This window comes from Macaca mulatta, chromosome 8 (genome assembly GCF_049350105.2).
Source record: "Macaca mulatta isolate MMU2019108-1 chromosome 8, T2T-MMU8v2.0, whole genome shotgun sequence".
Classification (NCBI taxonomy): domain Eukaryota; kingdom Metazoa; phylum Chordata; class Mammalia; order Primates; family Cercopithecidae; genus Macaca; species Macaca mulatta.
The window spans coordinates 136,743,758-136,754,686 of record NC_133413.1 but is presented as its reverse complement, the minus strand read 5'-3'; the positions used below and the strand labels follow the sequence as shown (position 1 = coordinate 136,754,686).

At 36.6% G+C, this 10,929-nt stretch overlaps 1 pseudogene across 1 annotated transcript; it reads right to left on the bottom strand.

Annotated features, from left to right (window-relative positions):
* Positions 1–276: 276 nt before the first annotated feature.
* Positions 277–2,002, bottom strand: LOC144330633 (phosducin-like protein 3 pseudogene; annotated as a pseudogene). Its single transcript, XR_013396961.1, has one exon. The product of XR_013396961.1 is annotated as a phosducin-like protein 3 pseudogene (transcript).
* Positions 2,003–10,929: the final 8,927 nt, after the last annotated feature.

The window sequence follows — 10,929 nt, the reverse complement described above, 5'->3', positions numbered from 1 at the left end:
CAATAAATCAAAAAATGAAAGAGATGAATAAAACCAGGGATATCATAGATCTGAATACATTTGAGTTGTATGTATCTCTATGCATGGACACATTTATCTATATAACTATATCTGTATCTTCTATATTTGTCTATATTTATATAAACTTTTTGTCCAGCAGAGCACATATTTTATTATTGAGAAAATACAGAATATATTTTAAAAATAGACTATATATTGGGCCAGAAAGGAAATCTCAGTATTAAACTTCGAAGGACCAATTTTATACAGACTGTATTTTCTTTTTTTTTTTATTTATTTTTTATTTTTTTATTGATTGAGATAGTTTATTTATGTGTATGCTTATATATTTCCAAAAATTAATTCAATGTCCTCTTACAGTAATCAAAATTAGTTAACAGGGCAGGCACAGTGGTTCACACCTGTAATCCCAACACTTTGGGAAGCCGAGTTTGGGGTTAGGAGTTTGAGACCAGCTCGGCCAACATGATGAAACTCTACTAAAAGTACAAAATCAGCCGGGCATGGTGGTGCACGTCTGTAATCCCATCTCCTCAGGAGGCTGAGGCAGGAAAATTGCTTGAACCCAGGAGGCAGAGGCTGCAGTGAGCTGAGATTGTGCCACTGCACTCCAGCCTCAGCAACACAGCAAAGCTCTATCTCAAAAAAAAAAATAGTTAACAGTCTGAGATTAACTATTTTAGCAAGGAAACACATTTAACCAAATATGGCAGTAAACTGGAACCTTTCCGTTATTGCTTCGATACGGGAATGTTTCACAAAAATTGTCTGTTTCTTCAATAAATACTAAGATTCTTTTGTCCTAGAGAGCATTCCTGTATTTTGAGTTAATAATCTCATTGCTCTCTTTATAAAATAAAAATAAACAATGTATCTATAAGGCTTAGTTTGCAATTTTCCACTGCATAATTTATTCACATTTAAAACTATTTTTATAGTTATATGTCAAAAAATAGTGACTAGGTTTTATGGCTTAAAATATAAACGAGGAAAACAGACATCTGCCATACAAATGGCTGGTTTTAATTTTTTTAGAGGAAATACTCTAATTAAAAAAAAAGAGCTCCAAAATATTTAACAGAATTTCCAGCAATGATTATTTCTAAAATGTAAAGATTTGAAACATAATTTATACAAAACTAAAAAACAGAAGGATTCATTCTTGCTTTTTCCTTTTTTAAAAAATCCAGACAATTTGTCACAAGAAAGTTCGGCATGTTGATAGCAGCTGTAGCCTCAGTCACCCTCGGAACTGCTGCCCCTCCTCATGAAGACAGAGCGCCGCACCGAGGACAGCAACACGTCTTCAATCGGCTTCTTGGGGTTTTCCTCCAGGTCCGTCATAATTGCTCCAGACAGTTTCCATTCCAATTCATCTCTTGTCAGGTTCATGCCGCCAAACACCAGAGGACCAATAAACTGAGCCTTGATATCTCCTTCCAGGTAAACAAATATCGTGGGCAGATTCCTATCCGTATAATTGGGTATGCAGGTTGTTGAAATGGCTTTGATAAATTTGACATCAGGAAACTTCCTGGCAAGTCCACTGAGGTGCTGATTTATCAGGGCACACAGGGGAATTCCTTGTTTGTAAAGGTGCAAGACGACCCACAAGCCCTCGCCAGCTTTGGTAACTTCTTGAACATAATCCTTCCCTGAGATCTCTAAAACTTCTCCAAATTTATTCTTCAGTTTAGTTGCTTTCCACTCAGCCAGTCTCTGCCGTCTGTACATTTCAATAGCACGTTCATCCTCCTCATTAAACTCATCTTCATGATCCTCCAGCTCTTCCAAAGTCATATCTTCATATGTTTTCACCACTGACTGCTGGAGGATGTGCTGCTCCTCATCTGACTCCTCTTCCAGTTCTTTCAGCCTTTCCTTCGGGGGTAAGATACCCTTTTTGCGTAAGATGTCATTCCACTCAGTGTCTGCGTTGGGGTCCTGCATCTTGTTTCCAGTTGCTCAAGCCAGCTGTGCCCCAGACTGTATTTTCTAAAGATAGTGCCATAAATTTAATAATGTACCACAGAAGTAGCTAACATTTCCTTGGATTTGGAATGTAAAATAACATATTAAATGAAGAATTGTTCTGCCTAAAAAAGAAATTGCAAAGAACATTATAAAATCCTTAAAAGTGAGAGTTAGTGGCACACTACATGATATCTGTGGGGCAAAAATATAGTAGTATTTAGAGCAACATGTTTTGCTTCAAATGCATCTATTGGGGCACATATGAGATGTAAAACAAACAAGCTAAACATTCAAATCAAATAGGTAGAAAAAAGAAAACAGAGCAAAATTTAAAAAAAGAAAGAAGGAAATATAAGGAAAAGAGAGATAGAAACCAAGAGACAGAAAACAAATACAGTAATAAAACTAAAAGCTGATTCTTTGTGAGGATTAATAAGATAGATGGTAGCCAGTGCTGATCAAGGAAAAAAATGAATTGCAAATAAATAAAATAGAATAAAAAGGGAAAAATACAGAAACAATAGATTTTAAAATGATATAAATTATTTTCAATACATATATGCTTATAAATATGAAAATGTAGGTGCAAAGAATAAATTTTTGGCAATGTGTAGATGCCAAAATTGTTAGAAGAAGGAAAAAGAAATGAATGCAAAATTCAGTCATAAATTATTCCTGGCAGTAGTCAAACTCCTCCCAATAATTCTCAATCCCAGATTGTTCTTCCAAACATTGGTACAATAAATGCCTCTCTTAGACAAATTGTTCCAGAGGCAGGAAAAAAGTGAGAGCTGCCCAGCTCACTTTATAAAGCTAGTGTCATGTGGTTTCCAAACAAGAAAAAGAAAATTATATGCTTATTTCTTCATAATATAAATGTGGAGATGTGAAATACGACATCCGCTAATTGAAAGGCAAAGTATATTTTTAAATAATCCAACATGATCAAGTAAGGGTTCTACGTTTTAAACTTCTATCAATGTAATGAGCTACAAAAATATATTGAAGAAAAAGAAAATGTAATTGTTTTCTCAATAGATGCCAAAAAATGGCAAAATCCAATATTTACAGTTTTAAATAACCAAAAACTTTTAAAATAATAAATGTTATAAACAACAACAAAAACCTGCAGCCAACAATGGAGAAATTGTAGATAAATGTATTTAAATTTATTTGCAAGGGAAGATTACTACCGCTCCCACTATTCAACATATTACTGAAGGTCTTGTATAATAAATACTCAAAAAAGCAAAACAAATAAGGCTTAAAAATTGGAAGAGAAGAACTAAAACCATTATTTTCTAAAAATGATATGATTACTTACAGAAAATGTTAGCAACACACAAACTATTGGACCAAACAGAGAGTATAGAGAGCTTAACAAATCTGTTGGACCTGAGGTCAATTTATTTAGCTCTACCATTTGCATCTGAGGCATATAAATATGTAATGAATGAATAAATGAACTAATGTGTGTATAGATTCATATTTATTACATACTATATGTGTGTGTGTGTGTGTGTGTGTGTGTGTATTATACTATACAGGACATTTTCAGGCTGTAGATATTCATATGTGTGTTATATATATGTGTGTGTATGTGTGTGTGTATGTATACTATATTATACGCTATATATTGCACCTTCCCTCACTCTTATCTCCTATCTCTTGTTACTGCCTGCAAAATAAAGGCAAACATTTCCCAGTGTTCCCTCGTTTTTCATCTCTTCCCATTTTAACTATCTTCCCAGTTTAACTATCCCATCAATGATGAAAGATTTCAAAATCAGTAACTTTATTCTTGAATTCTGCATTGAATTCCCAATTTTTAAATTAATGTATTCACTAATACAGAAAATATTTATTGAGCATCCGCTGTGCCTGGCAGGGTTCTAGGTACTGGGGCTACAGCAGTGAATACAACAAATACCTCCACTGTCTCTGTGGAACTCACATTCTGGTTGGGGGAAACAAACAAGAAAAATATGTAAGAAGGTGATAATGTCTGTGGTGGGGTGGGGGAGGGTGATATCAAAACAGAAGGAGGTTGAGGAGTGGCTGGAGTGTGGAAGGACTGCAAGAACCTTCATGAAAAGCTTTTCTAAAACAGTGGGCCCAAATCTAAAGGGAGTGAGAAAGAGAAGGATGAAGTTATCAGGAAATGTTAAAAACTACCTCTGATTGCTGCGTTGTGACTACAGCAAAAGACGGAATCAGCAAGACATATTAAAAGGCCATTGTAGCAATCCAGGTAAAAGATGATGGTGCTTAAAACCATGGTTTAGCATGAAGGTGGTGAAAAGGTGTGTTCAGTTTAAAATATACTTTGGTCCGGGTGCAGTGACTCACGCCTGTAATCCCAGCACTTTGGGAGGCCAAGACGGGTGGATCACTTGAGGCCAGGAGTTTGAGACCAGCCTGGCCAACATGGTGAAATCCCGTCTCTACTAAAAATACAAAAATTAGCTGGGAATGGTGGTGTGGGCCTGTAATCCCAGCTGCTTGGGAGGCTGAGGCAGGAGAATCACTTGAACCCAGGAGGCAGAGGTTGCAGTGAGTCAAAATCGCACCACTGCACTCCAGCCTGGGTGACACAGCAAGGCTTGATCTAAAAAAAAATGCATATCTATACAGTTCAAAGTGTATATATATACTTTGAAGGTGGAGCCAACGAGATTGGCTGGTGCATTGCCATGCATAGTGTGAGGGAAATAGAGGCATCAAGGTTAGCTCCATAGTATTTAGACCCAGGAATTGGAAGAATGGCTCTCAGAACCAACATGACCAACATGTTCAAAGCTATGCTTGTCAACTCCTTCAAATCACTTCTCATTCTTCTCAATCTTAGTTAATAACCAGATTATCCAATTTGTCTGAAACTTCAGAGTCATATATATATATAAATGTGTATTTCACAGTACCAGAACCATAATATGCTCATATGTGCTCGGTAGATATAACTTCCACTCCTCTATAAGCCATAGGTCAATTCTTTTCAGTAAATTAAGCTTTCAGGAAAATGAATAAAATCACTCATGCCTCTCTGGGATACTTTAGTGCATGGCAACAAAAATATGTTTTTCTGAGGGCCTGAAAGTTAGTGTCACTTCCTGAAACACCACAAGAAGTGATTTGGACCCCGAAGAGAATTTGCCTCTTTGAGTTGCACACTCCCTCCTTTCCTTCAATGAGATCATTGTGCTGTATTTTATGATTGAAACTAATCATTCTTGTGGAAATTGCATAGTTTGAGGATTTCTCTGTAAGATAGCCTTAAGATATAAAATCGTTAAGAATTTTCCACATAGTTTACATTGTCATTGCAGCTATAGAATTTAGCAAGAATCATTTCCAGTTCTTTTGATATTCTAGGGGTACAAGATCAGCAATTACTTTAATCAAAAGCCTACACCCTCATTGACTATCTATAGGTTACTGACTTTTGAGTGATGGAATGAAATATACATGCAAGCTGATGGAGCCATAATGGATATTTTCTAGATAATATGCATAAGTTAAACCATCCTGACACGCCAGGGAGCCTGTAAGATAACATCTTCTCCTACAGAGAGGATAGACCAAGAATGATCCTTTTTCCTTGCTTTCCTTTACAAGGTATATCTTTCTCTGTGATAACACAGAGACTCACAGCATGATGGATAAGTTATATTCATCATCTATTTAATTTTCAAATAGAAGAATATAATAAAAATTATGAAATGATAATAACATAATAATATCTTAAAATGTTATGCTGTATTTTCCCATAGGAATTCAAAAGATAAATTCTCTACTTTATCGCTTTTATCCATTTTGAAGTCTTGTTGGTATAAAATGCAAATAAAAAATTAAGAGTATTTTATGGGGATTCTGTTGATATATTTACAACTTACCAAGCAGCTAATATTTTCCAACTTTAAAATGGTACAATTTTAGAAGTATAATTCTAAAGATTACTTGTGCATACAACTTTGCCTTGTGCCCTCCCCCATTTCTTAGCTTTATGGATAGAGTAACTGTTACTTACATGTTATATATTCAGTATTGGCAAAGACCTTTAAAACTACAGTATTTCATCTGATCATTTTAGTCAAGGCAGATATTTTCTCAATTTTACACATGAGAATTTGAGGCACAATGAAATTCAAAGATTTACTCAAGCTCATGCAAACACGTCTTCTCACTCTAAAATCTTAAGATTTTAGTGACTTTAATTCCTCACTTAATAATGAATATCTTAGTAATGGACACTTTACTTAGTAATGGTATAGTAATACTATGGCAGTGAAATAGCATTAAATGCTCAAGATCACAGAGTTATCAAATTCTGAAGTTTAAAATAGAAAGTAAGAGGAGGAAGAAACTAAGATTGTTGCATTATCTATTATGTACACATATATTCCCCTTAAATTAATCCTTTATAATTTCCATGCTACCACCATATTGCCTCAAATACTTTTGGGAACATGGTAAGGCAAAAATACACGTATGCATTTAAAAGAATGAAGAAAAGCACAGTTATCCCAGAGAGGTTGGTATTCTATTTCTAGTATCATTATTTAACCTCAGATGAGAAAATTAAGACATGGTGAAGCCTAACCATTTTCCCAGGATCAGCCGTCTAGCAAAGAATGGAATCAAAGTTTATGCCATGTCATCCTGACTCTAGCACCTGGGTTCTTTTGCCTTGGTAACTCTCATCTGTCTTAAGGACAGATGAACCAAAATTTAATCTTTCTTTCTAAGGGAATGTTTGGTGATACAATAAAAATGAGCTCTTCTTTATTACCATCTAAGTTTTTCCATTTTGAACTCATTTTTTTGTGTGTCTACAGTGTGGTAAAAAAAAAAAAAAGTTGGGCCCCAAATAATCCCACATTCTAAATAGTCTCTAAACCAAACAAACACTGAGCCTCATTCATATTGAAATTCTCTATGCATGCATTTACGAAAATGTTCTTGTGCTTAATGACATAGAAATTCATTTTAAAGCGTTTCTTGAATTCATGAGTACATTTGCCATTATGTATTTTTTATCAATGATAATAAAAATTAACAACCATAATATTGGCAACTTTTTTTCATATTAAAAAGACATCTTTTGGTAGAAAATGTTTGGACCCCCTGGGATAAGGGAAGCCTGACATCGAGGCCAAACAGAGGTTATTATTGGATGTTGACGAATATCTGATGACTAACAACTCATTCATTAAGTCTCTCTCTCTGTCTCTTTCATGCCTGACTCTTTCTCTCATATCTGACTCTCTCTTTGTATCTCACTATCTTCTGTTAATGTATTTTTATAGCTACATATTTAATGTATATTATTTTCTTTAAACTGATTTTTACAAGCATTATTTTGTTCAAAGAGCTTCTTTTTAGCTTTTCTTCAACTGGTTTTATGTTAAAATTTTTAAATCTATAAAAATTTGAAAGAATGGTTTAATAAATGTCTGTGTACCTTTTATGTAGATTCACCAATATTAACCTGTTTGATCAATTTGCTTTCTCTTGTGTGTATCTTGTCATTTTTTTCCTGAGAAAACTGAAGTATGCAGATATAATTACATGTCAACCCTAAATACTTCAGCATGTATTACTAAAGAATAATAATTTTTCCTATTTACCTTCATAGCCATAGAACCATTATCAGAGCTAAGAATATTAGCACTGATTTAACAATATAACCTACTATGTAACCCATATATTAATTTTTCTGAATAACCTCTCAAATATCTTTTATAGCTTTTGTTAAATCTAGGATCCAGCCAAGGATTATTAACCTTATTTAGTCATTATCCCTCTTATTTTATTATTATCAAGGATATTCCTCTTACCTTTTTATAGTTTTTCATGGCATCCAATTTTTTGAGAGAGTCCAGACTAGTTACAGAATATGCTATATTGTAATGTTGTCTAAGTTCAGGTTAAACATTTTTGGCAAAAACATTATATAATTGAAATTGTGTATTTCTTATTGCATCTCATTTAAATTTTGTGCTTTAGTGAAACACTTTCATTACCTAGAGGACTCCCTCTGGATTATCTGACTCTGATTCTATGGAAGCTGTGTTACAACTCTGTAAGTTGTAGATAACTGAGGGCAGTGCAACCTAATTGTTGTCGATAGACTTGTAAATTCTATCCTGTGCCATAGAGGTTCAACTGACTCTCTTCTCTCTTTCTCTGTAGTCCCCTGGTGGAAAAACCAGTTTTGCCCTCCTTTGTACCATTTTCACTTCAATAATCATCTATAAATGTGTTTGTTCTTTGAATTCTCTTTTGAACCAGTTATGACATCTAACTGGTTCTCTCATTGATTAATGAATTAACTAAAATCTTTAAAATGTTTTTATTTTATATCTGTATGAGAGTCATTTTCATATGTGTCTGTGTGAAGAGACCACCAAATAGGTTTTGTGTTGGCAATAAAGCTTTTTAATGCCCTGGGTGCAGGTGGGCTGAGTCTGAAAAGAGATTCAGCCAAGGGAGATAGGGGTGGGGCTATTTGATAGGATTTGGGTAGGTAGTGGAAAATTACAGTCAAAGGGGGTTGTTCTCTGACTGGCAGGGGTGGGGGTCACAAGGTGCTCAGTGGGGGAGCTTTTGAGCCAGGATGAGCCAGGAGAAGGAATTTCACAAGGTAATGTCATCAGTTAAGGAAGGAACCTACCATTTTCACTTCTTTTGTGATTCTTCACTTCCTTCAGGCCATCTGGATGAATATGTGCAGGCTTGGGCTCAGAGGCCTGACATTCCTGTCTTCTTATATTAATAAGAAAAATAAAACAAAATAGTGTTGAAGTGTTGGGGTGGTGAAAATTTTTGGGGGTGGTATAGAGAGATAATGGACGTTGTTTCTCAGGGCTGCTTCAAGCGGGACTGGGGTGGCATGGGAACCTAGGGTGGGAGAGATTAAGCTGAAGGAAAATTTTGTGGTAAGGGGTGATAATGTGGAGTTGTTAGAAGAAACATTTGTCACATAGAATGATTGGTGATGGCCTGGATGCAGTTTTGTATGAATTGAAAAACTAAACGGTCCGAATAGAGGAGAAAAACAAGTATTAAAGGACTAAGAATTGGGAGGACCCAGGACATCCAATTAGAGAGTGCTCAAGGAGGGTCAGCATAGTCCTGCCAGCAAAGATTATTTATTTACTTTAAGAGGGAGTTAAGAGTGGTGGTTTCCTGCACCAGGAGATATCAGCTGTGATGGCTTGGAGAAACAGCGTAAACCAGCAGTGTAAATGAGAGCAGGGCATTTATGAGTAGTTGAGAACAGTGAATAAGAGTATGACTAGACAGAAGATAATAGGGATGACAAGTTTTTTAGGACACAGTCCAATCTGGGCTGGTGTCCGGAATGAGACTCAGGCCTAATAAAAAGGAGCATCCATACAGGTGCTCAAATGGGCTGTACCCTGTATCATTCCGAAAGGATAGGCCTGAATTCTGAGACGGGCAAGTGGTAGAAGTATTGTCCAGTCCTTTTTAAGTTGGAGGCTAAGCTTGGTGAGGTGTGTTTTTAAAAGACCATTAATCCATTCTACCTTTCCTGAAAATTGAGGATGGTAAGGGGTATGAAGGTTTCTCTGAATACCAAGAGCCTGAGAAACTGCTTGGGTGATTTGACTAGTAAAGGCTGGTCTGTTATTGGACAATATAGAGGTGGGAAGGCCAAACCGAGGAATTATGTCCGACAGAAGGGAAGAAATGATTGTGGTGGCCTTCTCAGACCCTGTGGAAAGGCTTCTACCCATCCAGTGAAAGTGTCTGCCCAGACCAAGAGGTATTTTTAGTTTCCTGACTCAGGGCATGTGAGTAAAGTCAATTTGCCAGTCCTGGGCAGGGGCAAATCCACGAGCTTGATGTGTAAGGGAAGGGAGGGGGCCTGAACAATCCCCAAAGAGTAGAAAATCAGATGGAACACTGAGAAGTGATTATTTGAGGGTAGATTTCCACAATGGAAAGGAAATGAGAGGTTATAAGAGGCGGGCTAGCAACTTGTAACCTACATGGAAGAGGTTATGAAATGACGACAGCATAGAATAGGCCTGTGAGGCTGGAAGGATATATTTTCCTTGGTCTAAGAACCATTTTCCTTGTGTGGGAAGAGATTGATAGGTAGAAGTTTCATTGGGGGAGTAGATGGGAGTGACTAATGAGAAGCAGGAAAATCTGGCCGTGAGGGACAGAAGTTGGAATGCTAACTGCTTCTTTAGCTACCTTACCAGCATAAGCGTTGCCCTGAGCAATGGGATCTGATACCTTTTGATGGCCCTTTCTGTGAATGACTCCAGCTTCCTTTGGAAGTAAAGCAACCTTGAGAAGAGTTTTTATTAAAAAGGCATTAATGATGGAGGACCCTTGTGTAGTGAGGAAACCTCTTTCTGCCCATATAACAGCATGGTGGTGCAGGATATGGAATACATATTTAGAGTCAGTATAAATATTGACACATAGTCCCTTTGCAAGAGTGAGGGCTCAAGTTAAGGCAACGAGTTTGGCTTTCTGAGAGGTAGTGGAGGGGGCAGAAAGTATATGCATCAGTTGTGAGGAAGAAAATAGATTTTGGAAGTTATGACAACTATAGAGAGTGAGTTGAGCACAGTTTGTGATTTCAAGGGCCTCTAAAAGTATTAGAGCGGCGGCAGCCACCGCATGCAGACATGAGGGCTAGGCTAAAACAGTAAGGTCAAGTTGTTTGGAAAGAAAGGATACAGGGTGCAGTCTTGGCTCTTGTGTAAGAACTCCAACCACACAGCCCTGCACTTTGGGTGTATGTAATGAAAAGGGAGTGATGAGTTAGGGAGAGCCAATGTAGGAGCTGATTTTCAAGGAATGGAAAGGGGAGTGGGGAAAGGATTTAGGATCTATGGGGTCAGCTAGGTTTATCTAGAACAGAATAATGGGTTGTGGACGGAGGTATTGAGA